Raw genomic sequence first — 15,848 nt, forward strand, 5'->3', positions numbered from 1 at the left:
GAGAGAGTGACAGAGAGATAGAGACAGGGGGGGAGAGAGAGAGAGAGAGAGAGAGAGAGAGAGAGAGAGAGAGAGAGAGAGAGAGACAGACGGACAGACACTATACAATGTTTCCAACCCTTAAAATATCAGAGACAGCTGGGCTCCTTGGCTCAGCCTGTAATCCTGCGTCTTGGGAGACTGAGGTGAGTGGATTGCCTGAGCCCACGGGTTCGAGACCCACATGGGCAACTTGGTGAGACCTCATCTCTACAATAAATCAAAAAATTAGCTGGGTGTGGTAGCGCACACCTGTAGTTCCAGATACTTGGAAGGCTAAGGTGGAAGGATCGCTGGAGCCCAGCAGGTTGAGGCTGCGGTGGCTGGGAGCGGCCACTGCACTCCAGTCTAGGCAACACAGTGAGACTGCAACTCAAAAAATAAAATAAAATAAAATATCAGAGACCAACAATTTTATTGGTTCATTTAATGAGGCCACTTAATGGTACAAAATTAGGAGCACTCAGTACAATCAACAGCAAGAGAGCCTGTACCCAACCGCATTTGTGATACTATACATAAAACATCTGACCACAAAATCGTGGGTTTTTCCCTGTCATTTGTACCTGAACTCCTAAATGTCTCCTTCACACACCATAATTTTCATTAGCATGCTTTATTCCTAACTCTGTAGAACATCTTTTGTCATCAAATGTGTCTATTATCTCTCTTCCATAAATCAGTTCAAACATATATCACCTCTTATCTATTATTCTGGTCTTGCTCTATTGCTCAACAACCTCCCCAGATGCTCCATAGACTCTCATCTAGAGTTTCAAAATTTTGCACAACTGAATCTTACCTGGAGGGTCCCTTCCTGTTTTCCATTCTTTAAATAGGTTCCTCAAGTCGGGTCTAGGTATGGGCCACCACGACTGGCCCTATTTATCTTTTAAATAAGTTTCTATTTTCTACCTCTCAAGCTCTATTTTACCCAAAGCCAGCATGGAATATCAGCTTGTTTTTTGACAAACATATCCAGAGACATTTTAGTTTGATACCTAAAAATATACAACTGTAGCAACAGATCATAACAAAATAAAACGAATCTTTCTATTTTAATACACAGAAGGTGCCAAAACAAATTTTAGGAAAGGAAAAAAATTAAAATTGTAATACTCAATATATACTGATAGCAACAGATAAATATAAGTCAGGTTTGACTTCTGTAATTACAAGAGGTGCTCAAAGTGGTTACCATCAAGTCCAAATGCTTCTGATTACAATGAAATAAAAGAAATACATAGATAATATCTCTTAAATTATGTATACATTTTTTTTGGCACCCATGGTATATAATTCAGTGTTTAAAATATTTTATATCTTCTATACAGTTATGTGTTTTGTCTAATGTGTATATACATGCTAATATATAATTTGTGCCCATCATATCTTATTGTTTATATCAGCACTTAGTGTGTATAGCACTTATAGATATCTAATTACTTTTCACTAATCTTGCCCTTTAGTGAGGATGTTGAGCTCTGTGTCCAGGACTCCTCACATAATCATTTAATGTTTATTAGAATAATGATTGTTACTATTATCTAACCTCTGCTTGCCCATGCAGAAGACCCAGAAGCCATTTGCAGTGTAGTTTACAGGAAGGAACCTGCTCATTTTGTTTTAGCAGGGCATGTAAGATTCAAAAATCTTTTTCTACCAGCTAGAAACAATTATAACCAGGCACATTAACAAGACTCTTGCTTCCATGCTGACTGACCCTCCTCTTCAATCAGATAACTTATATTTAATATCTTAGGGCTGTGTTCTGCAAGTATTTGCTCTGGTCTGTTCTCAGTGAATTTATTAGCCAAGAATGTAATTTAATCTGTGATTTCAATTTCCCATCAGCAGATTACATTTGCCATTATCCTCCTTAATATTGTTTTAAAAATATGCCAGTTGCTCTTTACTCTGTAAAATAAAAGGGCTAAAACCAAGCCCTTTTTAAATAAAAGAACATGGTGCATACTTCTCATGTAGACTTTCTATTACTTCCAGAGATCATTGTGTGTAACAGAATGATCACTCAAGGCCAGATATTTGCTGCTATACAAGGAAAACATGTGTACAGGACCTGAGGTATGAGCTAAACGCAGAGCTGTGGTACTAGCTCACACGTGGTAACCTACCCAGCATAGTAATTTGGGAAGTCACAAGAATAGGTGAAATAGACATAAATACCTAGGGGGAAAAAATCCCTGAATTTGGATTTCTGGAATCCTCTGGGATTTATGTAAACACATGGGGAGAAAATCCCAACCATGCACTTGCTTTACATTAAGAAAGTCTGTGACCATGCTTAATCTCAGGACCTAATTACACAAAGCCTCAGTTTTCTGATCTCTAAAGTGGGGGATTAGGCTAAAACAATGGTTCTCAGCCAGGGTAATGCAAGGTAGGATGGGACAGAGATGAAGTTTAAAAAATTATATTTATCATTGTAATATAATCTTATTCTGTATTTGGAAAATACAGCATTTATAAATATCTAATTTCTTTTCTCTAATCTTGCCCTTTAGCAAGAACGTTGAGATCAATGTCCAGGGCTCTTAATGTCTTCTTACTGTTTTAATAATACAAACGAAAGAAAATAAAGGTTGAGGAAAATAAAGGCAAAGGATTTTTTTTTTTAATCAACTGTGCAACTGGGTTGAAAACAGATATAACACAGTGGACTAACTTCTCTTCCAGATCTGAGGCCTTCGGTTTCCTCCTTCAGAGACTAGATGGTTACACTATCAGCATTTGGCACTGAACTTGGAAGGGCTGGTTATTTCCTGTAATTAGTACTGCATATCAGCAGTAATAACAAATTTCAATCTTGCTTTGATTAAATATGAAACATTTAATTCAAATATTAGTCAAACACAGATAATACAAACATCCGTTCAGATCCTTGTATGACTTGCTTTTCCTAACCTCAGCCTCATAGTACCATGAGTCTTGTTAATGTTGAGTCATGTAAATTACATCCTGAAATGTTTTAAGGAACTTGCAACTTGCTGCTTATTAACTAGCTAACAATATGCATCCTGTTTATTTTTAAATCACTCCTGATAGAGAACTGGGCTACAGACTAATTCACGTGGACTACCTCCCCTGTGAATAAAACGTTTCACACTCAAACACTTAATGTTTAAAGATCATGACTGTTAGTTAAATGAATTAATATGGTGTGAAAACTATTTGCATTTTTAACATCATCAGAATTTCTCTCACCCCCAACTGTTTAGTTCAATGCCTGTATGATTATAATTAGTAAGAGGGGAGGAAAGTTATTTTATTCAATGTTAAATTGCATTCAAGAATTCTTAAAAGAAACAACTTGTGCAACCTTCCTAATGCTGCAGAACAAGTGGGTGGGGTAAGAGAGATGATAGGGCTCTTTTTACTCCTTTCTGCAAGAAGTGCAGCGTCTTCTTAAAGCAACAGTTCATTCTCACACGTGTCCCGTACTCCCCTCATTCATGAAAATATGCAGGTGACATATTGAGCTCCTTGTTTGTGCCAGGTATCAAGTCAGGTGCTGAAGGATACCAAGTCATTCAGACCAAGAAACCTGCGGCTGAAGGATTAGGGTGGTGGTGGTGGGTTCTCTGACTAAGATTACCCTGGGGAGTTGTTAGAAATCTGGTTTCAAGGAAACTGGTTTTCAGCACCTTGTGTGTGGTGAGAACCAGGAAATCCTTTCCATCGATTGACCTAAGTCTCCGATGTCCTCTAATGCCACTTTCCCCTGAGCTCACCACATACAGTCACACAGGCCTCCTTTTTGTTGCCCGTACACGCACAATTGATTTCCACCTCGGAGCCTTTGCACTTGAGACTCCTCCACTGAAATTCCCTGCCTGGCTTCACCCCCTCTTCCCCCATTCAGACTCCAAGTTCCCGCTAATTCTGCCCAGGAATTCCATAGAGCATTTTTTCAATCTCCATCATATTATGATTCTCAATAATCTTGTTTATTTGTTTACTTGTTGACTGACTGTTTCTTTCATTAAAATAGAAACTGGGTAAATGCAGGGGTCTTATCTGCCATGGGTCATTATTCCCAGAACTGCTGCTGGGGACATTGTAGATGCTTTGTATAAATGTATTATTGAAGTGAGTGAATGAATGAATAAAATGATTATGGCAAATTCATGCTATGACAGAGTGTGCTCAGCGTACTAGGGGAATACTGAGTCATGCAATATCAGACTTTTGAGTCTGAATATTTCTTTTAGAAGACATCATATCAAAGCTAAGGAGGAATTAGCTGAACAATAAAAGAGAAAGAAGAACAAGTGATTTCCAAGTAAAGACAACACCATTGTTATTGACCTACGGGTTTTTGGCTCTGCAAACTTCATACAACGAAATCCTTACACAGATGGTGATGGTGTTAGGAGGTGGGGCCTCTGTGGGGTAATTAAGTCCTGAGGTGGAACACTCATGAATGGCATTAGTGTCCTCCAAATCAGACACCTGAGAGAGCTCTCTGCTCTTTCCACCATGTGAGGACAGAAGGTAACCATCTGCAAACCAGAAAGAGGGCCCCCACCAGACATCGACTCTATCTGTACCTTGAATTTGGACTTCCCAGTCTCCAGAACCATGAGGATATATGTTTGTTGTTTTATCCAGCCAGTCTATGGTCATTTGTTAAAGCAGCTTGACATAAGATAAATAAATACATAATCACACATAAAAGTATGAAAGTACATAGCCAATGTACTTTGAGATGAGAGACTTCCACTAAATATTTTTTTCTCTTATTCAATCTCTGCCCCACTGATCTTGCTACAGGCTAAAATACCAACAAACAGTGGTAGAACAGCTTAATGGAACTCACTATATGGAAATATGCTGTTGAGTGTTTCATGTATGTTCACTCATAGAATCCAGGCCACATTACAATCCCATGTAGAGGGCACTGGGATGTAAAAAAGTTAAATGAACTTCCTAAACTCGCTTAGCTAACAGAAGAGAGCCAACACAGCTTAGTAAAACTCCAGAGCTCTGAACTATCCAGCAAGACACCCCCTCCTTTTATATTAGGGCATTGAAGTTTCCTAATCAAATACCAAACATGACAGGAAGGAATGAAGACAGGGCCTCCCAGTGCATATGCTGGGCTCAGGCATGGTGTGTATGTAACAGGTGTGCCTGACTCATTGTCCCCATCAGGCCTGGGGTGACCAGTGGGACCTGGGTGGCAGGAGGCCAGGATGACTGCCTTAGATATTAGATGTTGTATGTCTATCCCAGATGTCTGAATAAATACTGTCATCTTCTCCATCTACTATTTTGTGAAAAATCGTGAGGCAGACTAAGCCATCATCTAACATTAAGAATTTAGTATACATTAACTTGTTGAATTAGGTAACTCCCCTCTCCCACACTGAGCAGGGCAGAAGAGAATGAGTGGGAGGTGAAGGAAAGGACAAGTTTAGAGGGTGGAAGGGGCAGAATCAAGTGGTGTACCCAGGAGCATGGCATTGGGGAAAAGATGGGAGAGAGCACAGAAAAAAACTCTCCCACAGACTGACTTAAGCCCAACCTGGCCTGTGGCTACAACACACGTCAACCCTCTTGCCGTCCTTATCAGATGAGGAGGTCATAAGGACAACTCTAACTAGTTTCTCTCAACTGGAAGTTGTTAATTTGATACTTCTCAGAAGATCTGAAAGATGAGGAAGAGATGAATTAAGGAGGAGAAATTTTCTCCATTCTAACTACTTTTGAATTACTTATGTAGAAGAGAATTATTATAAGAAGCATATATATGTATATATACACATATATATTTATATATACATATATGTGTTTATAAGACACACATACACACATATTCATAATACAGTCTTCATAATGTCCCTACTGTGCATTTGTAAACTTCTCACCCAGCCCTTACAACAGTCTGGAGTGTTTATTGGTCTTAAATCTCCTGGGGCAGGATCCTTTCTTATTCATCTTTGTAGACTTAGGTAGCTAGCACAATATCTGGCACATAGAAAACTCTAAGTAAATATTGGATGAATAAGTAAACAAGATGACATCTATCTTTTTTTTAAAAAAAAGATATAATGCCAGTTGAAAGAAAGGAGTTAACATATTCTTTATGTCTACTAGCAAGTGCTTTAAATAGCAATAAATATTATTTACCAATTTAATGTCCTGCTCCATTTATTACGCTAGCCCTGCATTCTCTAGCTGCTAGGAAGCAAGAGCTATGGTAACGCCTAAATTATCACCCCAAATAAGAAATAATTTAAACAGATACACATAACTGGCCTAAGCATAAGTAAGTCTTTTGATGTTTCAAGGTCTTATGGTGAAATGTCATAGAAACTCAAAGTAGATCTTGTTAGTTAAAAAAAAAAAAACATTCCTGGATTGCCTGAGCCCGCGGGTTCGAGGCCACGGGGCGAGACCTTATCTCTACAATAAATCAAAAAATTAGCCAGGCTTGGTAGCACGCGCCTGTAATTCCGGCTACTTGGAAGGCTGAGGCGGAAGGATCGCCGGAGCCCAGCAGGTCGAGGCTGCAGTGGCCAGCAGCGGCCACTGCACTCCAGTCTGGGCGACAGAATGAGGCTCCAACTCAAAAAAAAACCAACAAAAACAAACAAACAAACAAAAAAAAACAAACAACAAAAAACATTCCCAGTGAGAAAATTTATCTCTAAACAATGAGAAAACAATATTTCAACAAGTTAGAAATTTCTGTTCATTTTCCAAGAAAGAGAAATACACCTTCATTTTTTATTTAAATGGTTACAGGTCTTATATTTGTTTCATGGGTCAAATTGCTATCATTTTCATGGAGTAAACTGTAAAAGGTAAACTACCTGAGATAGAAGAGAGATATAAGTAGCTTTCAAAATCCAGAATATGACAGAACTTTAAAGTGGGTATGAGACTTCCATATTATGGGCTGTTATTTACGGATGCTAGCTTCCGCCTTTCAAAATCAGTTTCCAGATTACCAAATATAAACTTTTACAATTAAAAAATCTTTTATTGACTACTTATTGACATCAGATTTCAGAGTTTGTTACAGAAGGAAAGGTCTTATTTCACAGTTCTGATATTATAGATTATTACCTGAAATTTTTATCTCGTATTTAATAACAGTGTAGGCTGACTAAATAAATCAATCATATTTTAATTTTTACCATTAGAATATTATGTTTGATGAAGAATTCTGCTCTTTCATAAGTAGGGCAGACAAACCAACCATCAGCCTATAACATTCAATGAACAAAATCATACATATTTGGAAAAATAAACACCAATAAGTTTGTGACAGATTATGCCAGTCTACTTCACAAGGAAATCACTTGAAAGATTTTATCTTCATCACCTCTCATGATAAATCTATCTAATAAAATTGAAAAGAGAGAATATTAGAAAAAGGAATTATAGGTTAATTGTTATCACATTACACTTTAAAAATGCTATCCTACCTGGCACCCCTTAACAGATGCTTCCTAAGCAAACTGTCACAAGTGAACAAAGAACTTTAATTTGCAGCGGAACCAGCTCCACACTATAATAATAAAGTCACCTCTTGTTGTCTCTTAATAATGAGCTGTCAGATGGCTTGCTTTGATTAAAACCAACAACAAAACCACTTCCTGTTATAAAAAGACCTGCTCTCTGTGACACTCATGCCTTCTTCTTGGATGGGAGCATTCCATTTTTCTGAATCTCTCGGATAGGTTCTTCCCAATCTTTCTGATTCTCTTGGATGGGATCTTCCCAATCTTTCAGATTCTCTCACTAACCCAGCTTTGGTACACCTTGCATGGTGTTCAATTCTGAAATCTTTAAAAATCATTCCTCTAGTTGCATGATTTGTGGCCTTTTTGTGAACCAAAGTCTTCATCATTTCCTGTTATAAATAGCTTATTCTTTATCAAGACCAGATTTCTATCCCCCATTGGAAACTTCTCTCTCTTTCCTCCCCTCTCTGCCCCTTGCTGCCCCAGGGCAGGACATGGGGCTCTGAGCATATTGCCTTATGAATCTTCCTCAAGTACCCAATTATCCCGCCGCACAGCCCTGTCAGCATCCTGACAGCTGCGTGCAGGATGCAGACTGTGCTGTCAGAGGTGAAAGACTGCGGGCAGCCCCCCATCTCTCTCTGTATTTCCATTACAATGTGGGGAAGAAGAGGAGGTGCACATGCCGAAAGGACTTCATTAGGGATGCTATGGAGGTCAAAGACTGCCTAGAAGAAAAGGCTGAGGTGAAAATTAAAAAACAGAAAAGGTGCCAGTGCAGCAGACAGGTGCTGGTGCTTGTAGGGGTGGAATTGCAAGACGCCTTCTTCTCCCAGGCCCTGGGTAGCTATTGTCGGAGAGAGCACACACTCAGACTGATTTTAATTGAGATCAATTTAACAAGTGCCATCTTCTGCAAGGTCCTTCAATTGATTGAAAACCAAATGAAGCTCTTGTAAGTGGTGACAGGTTTTTCTGTCATCTTCCCCCCACACCCTCTCCAGTAGGGTGATTTGCTGAACTTTGGAGACTCCATGCTAAGGAAACAGCATTTATTCTGGGCTAATATCTTCTGCAGGAGTATTTTAAAATAATTAGCATTTGAGCTGTACTTTTATGAACCTACCCTGTAACCTCAATGATTTGTCAACAGCAAACATTTATTAGTGGGTCAGAATCGCAAAAAGCCCCAGCATTCTACCTGTTGCCTAAAGAGCAGCCTCCCTGAAGGCTCACTGATTGCACTGTAGAGACGACCACAGGACCCACTTGTGTCTCTGGCTGATTGCATCTTAAAAGGTGTTTGCTCCAAGTAGTTACAGTTTAGAGAATGAACTTGGGCCCACAACCATTCAAGTGAATGTAACGGTCACCTGGGTCCTCATGGTGATATCATTTAATAACCAGAGATACTTCATAGTTATGCAGATGTACGACCTTTTTGGTGTTTGTATAGTCTTATCTAAGACTCCACACACAGGACAGATCCCTCTCTATTTAATAAAACTGCTAAATAAATGATGTCTCCAATGCCAGACAGAATAAGGCCCTTTAAGAAGAGGAAACTCACACTACAGGGAATTCTGTGTGCAACAGGAACAGTTCCTTGTACCTAGACCAGGATAAGAAGAACATTTCTATTTAAATGCACCATGAGGGATTTAAGATTTACAACACAAAAGAGTTACTTGTTATAAGGGTTGTGCAAGGTTGAAATACACTATACTAAAGAAAGTCATAGCTGTTTTCCTCTAGAGAATTTTATGAACAATGAATGAACAAACATATGAGATGTGACTCTAAAGTATGGAAAGTTCCTTTTTATACAGCTACACTAGAATTTCTGTATTTCATATGTTATCGCCTGCTTCAAATAATTATTGCAAGAATCAAGAGAGATAATGTGGGCAAATCATAAAGTTTAGCACCTGGCACTCAGGAGGAGGTGTGTTTTTGTGCATGTCTGTGAATGAAATATAATTACATTCATATATATAGGGGGCACCAAAAAATGTATACACATTTTTAGAGATGTTATCTATGCATTACTTTTCGAAGTTGAATTAAAGGATAACTACAATATTACAGTAGTAGCAGTGTGTAGTATGATGCTCACTCAACTGTGCTTCCATCATTTTCTTTGACTGTCCTGCCTGTTGCATGGTGATGCTAGCATTCATTTGATTAACACCATCTTTTGCGCCAATGTCACACTTAAAATGCGTATACACGTTTTTTGGTACCCCCTGTTTATATAGTACATACATCCTACCATCCTACACATATTTGAAGGCCAAAGAGCCTGCTTTTGTTCATACTGCAAATGTTTTGAATTTCCTCTGAATTATTTTCAGAGTCTTCAGCACATTCTCTTTAGCAAGGCTTATGTGGTAATTAATATCTTCAAAGAACAATCTTAGACTGGAAAAACTTCCCATGACATTGGCCTTGATTTCTGGACAGTGTTGTCACTCAGAAGTGATAGTAGTAAAAGAGTCTCAAACAAGCAAGTAAAAAAATATCACTTAGGTTAAGACTGAGATACACAATATCAGGCAAGGAGATACTGCTTAGGTGGTTTCCTGCCTAAGCTTAAAGACAACTCTAAAAGAGAAGTTGTAAGAATGAGTAATGACAGCCTCAGCAGAGTAAATATGTGACTTCTTAAATGACTGCATTAAAGCCCAATACTTATTTGGCCTTATAGACCTGTATTGAGTTTTAATTAATGTATCTGTTCATTATTTTATAATCAAGCCTCTTTCTTTTAAGTGACAAACAGAACCTCTCAGTAAATCTGAACTTATTATAGCTGAAAAAACTAATAAATGTTTAGTATATATGCTTATAGCTTGGAGAATAAACTTTTTTATTAACTACTGATTGCAAAAAATCATAATACATTTAAAAAAAAAGATTGGTTGCATTTTGCTAGGCAATAGAGTTAAATACCTGAGAGCTGTAAAGAGTCATGGGGACCATCTGGAGAGTCTATGCTAATGGAAAAAGCATTTATTCTGGGCCAGCCTCTGTATATGTATTTTAAAATAATTATTATTGAGCCAGATGTTAAGCTTCAACATCTGGAATTCTAGAACAATTCCCTTTTCCAGAGAGCAAACATAAAGTTCAGAGACGTTAACTGCTTTGTCCAACCACACAGACTGAAATAAGAATGAAGAAAACGGAATTAAAGTATTCTCATTCTAAATTTTCACTGTACTTTGTTGCTCTATAAATGGAAGTTAAAGAAGGCATATTTTAAAAATGTAAACTAAATAGCACATTAAACACCTTTAGACACCTTATGTCTTTGGCACCATGAAACCAATGATATAATGACATTAACCCACTGTCAAAGGTATCCCTGGAAAAGCAGATCTCTGGACATCAAGTTTCCATAGCCTTTTGGAAAAAAAAAATTGTAATTCTTTATCCAAACAAGCATTGCTCCTGGAGTAATCTGACTTCCTACGGATAACTTCCTACAGGGAAGAGAATTTTCTGAAAAGCCCATAAGAAAAGTCCAATTAATCACATTATTTCTTTATAACTTTAAATAAATGTAAAATTATCTTTTTAGGTGAGATAGAAAAGTAGCTTTTGCATCAATTACCAAAACTTTTCATACAAAAAGTTCAGTAAAATTTTCTATGAAAAAAACAAACAAATATCTCTCCCAAACCATACAGAACTATTTATAAATGTGGTAATTCATTTCTTCTTTTTAATTTTCATGCTTTAGATTAGGTATGATATAGGCCAGCATTAATTTACAAATAGCTGAATAAGTAGCTAAAGTTTTTGATTCAAATAAAAATCACGAATGCACCAAGTGAAATGTCACAGAGTGAAATATCACATAGACACTAATTTGTGTGATTGGAAAGAATTTAGATTTCAAGAAATAGATAATCCTAATTTTCTTTGTAATCAAATTATTTCACTCATTGTTACATGTGAATATATATTATACATATTTATATTATCATATGTGTCCAACAATATTTTGATTCAAAAGTGCATTGCTCATGTCTTTCTTATTGTGGGGCGAGACTTTTTGAAACCAAAAGACATTTTTAAATGTCTCTAAATAGACCCTGCTTTGCAGACCTCAGCCAAACATTAACCATCAAGGAAACAAGATTCTCTTTCAATTTTTTTTTCTAACATAGCACAATAGTGATCTTTTTTCCCATTGATTTCCCAAACAGAATTACTATATTAGACATGAAGGAAATTTAAAGATTTTTAGATTTAATTTCATAAGCATTGCCCTATGAATTTGCAACATCCCACCCCACAGACAGTTAAATTTCAGCAGAAAGTGAAATCACTCACCATATCTCTTTCCTTGAAAGCCCGGTAGCATCAAGAAACAGAATTGGTTTTGACAATAAAGGATTGATCTCCTAGAGCGCCAGCTGCATTACTGCCATACAGATACACTCGCAAAGACATCTGACTACCTAGAAAAACCATACTCCTTTGGTCACCTCCTTTTTAATTCTGTTAAGTTTGATGGGGGGGGGAGGTGGAAACAGACATAAGTACCTATTAACTTCTGTGTCTTGTATACATTGTTCATTTAATCCTCACACTATCAAAGTAAGGTATTGTCATCATTATGCACCATTTTGTATATACGAGAGAGCTTCATTAGATTTTCCAGGGCTATTAGCTGGTATGTTTTGAAGCTATGATTGAAGACCATTTTTTTCAAGGCTGAAAGCTTCTTTTAGGACTAAATTTAGAGTAACAGTATGACAAACAGTGTTTGTACTTACCTTTCAATATTTCTCAAGCCCAATACCTGCCCTTGTGTACCTTGTTTCTTGGCTTGCTCACCACCTCCATGCCAAGGATGGATTTTTTTGTCTTACTCCTCTTTCCTGCTGATCTCTGTCTTACTAAACTTTCCAGGACTTTCAATAAACCCTACTCCTTCAATTCAAAGGCTCAAGAAAGAAACCAAACCAGAAAACATGCCAAAGAAAGTGCCTTCTCCAAAGACTTCAAGAGAAACACATACCTCCGCTACTTAGCCATTAATAGAAAGAGTTTCAATTAAGCCAGGATGACACCTTGAGCAAGAGAGCTGTTGGATGTCTCAAAAACTGTGTCAAGTAGGTTTCTGACTAGTGTCTTATTAAAGAATAAAGTCAGGATTTTGACCTCCGTGGGTGATAGACTAACTCATTACAGACAAAACTATCCCACTTGGAACAACTCGAAATGTTGGAACCACAACATTTCTGTCTTTAGTGTTAGGGAATTACAGAAGCAGCAAAGACTTGAGAAGCAAAAACTGAGTCTGAGTCACTATATGGCACAGTGTTTCCCTTGAGGCACTTGAGCAAGGACTGAGAAGTTGCAGAGAATTATTCATAAAAAGTAGGAATGACAAAAACCATACTTCAAGGTCCACTGGCTTTCAGTAGAGAACCCCTCTTTCAATAAAGGCTCTATGTTAAGAATAAGGGTGTACTAGAAATATAGCATCATTTACAAGACTAAAATCAAGTTTCTGTGAAGAAAGAGTTTTCATATTGGATGACAAAAACTTTAAAAGTTATACTTATTAAAATAGTATGGTATTGGTGCAAAGATAGGCAAATATACCAACGACAGAATACAGAATCACACATAAATGGGTATGTGTTATAAAGAAAAGTGATACTGTAAGCCGGGCTCGGTGGCTCAGCCTGCAATCCCGTGCCTTTGGGAGGCTGAGGTGAGTGGATTGCCTGAGCCCACGGGTTTGAGACCTGCCTGGGCAGCGAGACCACATCTCTACAATAAATAAAAAAATCAGCCAGGCGTGGTAGCGCATACCTGTAATTCCGGCTACTCGGAAGGCTGAGGCGGAAGGATAGCCAGAGCCCAGCAGGTCGAGGCTGCGGTGACTGGGAGCGGCCACTGCACTCCAGTCTGGGCGACAGAGTGAGACTCCAACTCAAAAAAAAAAAAAAGGAAAAAAGAAAGAAAAGTGATACTGCATAGCAATAGGGACAGCATGATCTTTTATTTATTCAATTTACTTATTTATTTATTTAGTTTTTTTTAGCAAAGGCTGTCAGCTCTTTTTGTTACAATATATATTTTTATTTTAAAATTGTGGGTACAGTTAAGGGTTAGGCATACAAATACGCATTGTGCAGGTACCCTTGTTGATGAGGTGTGTCTCCCCTTCCCCAGAGAGATATTGACTACTATTAATCCCACCTCCCTTCTCTTTCCACCCCCCCCATAGTTTCCTGCCACTGTCAATTCTTTTCTTACAGTATTACAGTAGTTGTTCAAGGTCCACTTATGAGTGAGAACATGTGATACTCAGATCTCTGTTTCTGTGAGAGATCACTCAGTATTATAAACTCTAATTCTATCCAGGTAGTTGCGGAATTCATGATTTTGTTCTTTTTTTATGACTGTGTAATATTCCATTTTTAAAATCCAGTCCTCTTCTGATGGACAGCATGGTTGGTTCCATGATTTTCCTATTGTGAACAATGCTGCAATAAACATACCTGTGCAGGTAACCTTTTTATAGAGTGATTTGAGTTCTTCAGGGTATATTCCTGGTAGGGGGATTGCAGGGTCATATGGAAGGTCGATTTTTAGAACTTTTAGGAATCATCACACTGATTTCCACAGAGGCTGTACTAGTTTATACTCCCACCACAGTGTAGAGGTGTTCCCTTTTTGCCACATCCTCTCCAGCATCTGTTATTTTTTGAGTTATTGATAATGGCCATTCTAACTGCAGTTAGGTGGTATCTCAGTGTAGTTTTAATTTACATCTCCTTGATGACCAGTGAGGTTGAACATTTCTTCATTTATCTGTTGGCTGCTCGTATGGCTTCTTTTGAGATGTGTCTGTTCATACCTTTTGCCCACTTTGTAATGGGGTTGTTTGTTTTTTTCTTTTTAGTTTTTTGAGTCGGAGTCTCACTCCATTGCTTAGAATGGAGTGCAGCAGCATGCTCCCAGCGACCGCAGCCTCGACCTGCTGGGCTCGGCGATCCTTCCACCTCAGGCTTCCAAGTAGCCGGAATTACAGGCGCGCACTACCACACCCGGCTAGTTTTTGATTTATTGTAGAGATGAGGTCTCGCCAAGTTACCCAGACGGGTCTCAAACCCGCAAGTTCAGGAAATTCACTCACCTTGGCCTCCCAAAGTGCTGGGATTACAGGCTGAGCCACTGAGCCTGGCCTGTTTTTTTCTTTTCAGCATGTTTGAGTTCCTTGTAGATCCTTGATGTTAGGCCTTTGTCAGACATGGAGTTGGCAAATACTTTTCCTAGTCTGTGGGTTGTCTCCCTGCTCTCTTGATGGTTTATTTGGCTTTACAGAAGCTTGTCAGTTTAATGAGGCCCCACTTGTCTATCTTATCTCTTATGGCCTGTGTATTTTGGGTTTTGCTCAGGAATTGGATGCCAGTTCCAACTTCCATAAGGGTGTGTTCTGCATTTTCTAAATTTCTTATGGTCTGAGGTTTTACATTTAGATCTCTGATCAATTTAGAGTTAATTTTTGTGTGTGGGGGTAGATAGAGGTCCTGTTTGAATCTTCTGCATGTGGTTAGCCAGTTTTCCCAGCACCATTTACTGAATAGATTCTCCATATCCCAGTGGTGGAGGCTTTGTTGAAGATTAGTTGGTTGAGAAATTGAGGTTTTGCTTCTGGAATCTCAATTCTATTCCATTGGTCTATATGCCTGTTCTTGTACCAATACCAGGTTGTTTTGTTTATTGTAGCTTTATAGTAAAGTTTAAAGTCTGGTAGTGTGATACCTCCTGCTTTGTTTTTTGATTTTTTTGAGTTGGAGTCTCACTCAGTCATCCAGAGTGGAGTACAGTGGCCGCTCCCGGGCACCGCAGCCTCGGCCTGCTGGGTTCCAGCGATCCTTCTGCCTCAGCCTTCCAAGTAGCTGGAACTACAGGCGTGTGCTACCACGCCCGGCTAATTTTTGATTTATTGTAGAGATGAGGTCTCGCCAAGTTGCCCAGGCGGGTCTCGAACCCGTGGGCTCAGGCAATCCACTCACCTCAGCCTCCCAAAGCACTGGGATTACAGGCTGAGCCACCAAACCTGGCTGGTTTTTTTTTGCTGAGGATTGTTCTGGCTATTCTTGGTCACTTGTGTTTCCGTATGAATTCCTGTATTGTGTTTTCTAGATCTGAGAAGAATGTTGCTGTTAATTTGATGGGTATTACGTTAAATCTGTAGATTGCCTTAGGTAAGATGGATATATTCACAATGTTGATTCTTCCAATCCATGAGCATGGGATATTTTTCCACTTGTTTGTGTC

The sequence above is a fragment of the Carlito syrichta genome, unplaced genomic scaffold (genome assembly GCF_000164805.1).
Source record: "Carlito syrichta isolate Samal-C Ts95f unplaced genomic scaffold, Tarsius_syrichta-2.0.1 Scaffold316274, whole genome shotgun sequence".
In the NCBI taxonomy this organism is placed as follows: Eukaryota; Metazoa; Chordata; class Mammalia; order Primates; family Tarsiidae; genus Carlito; species Carlito syrichta.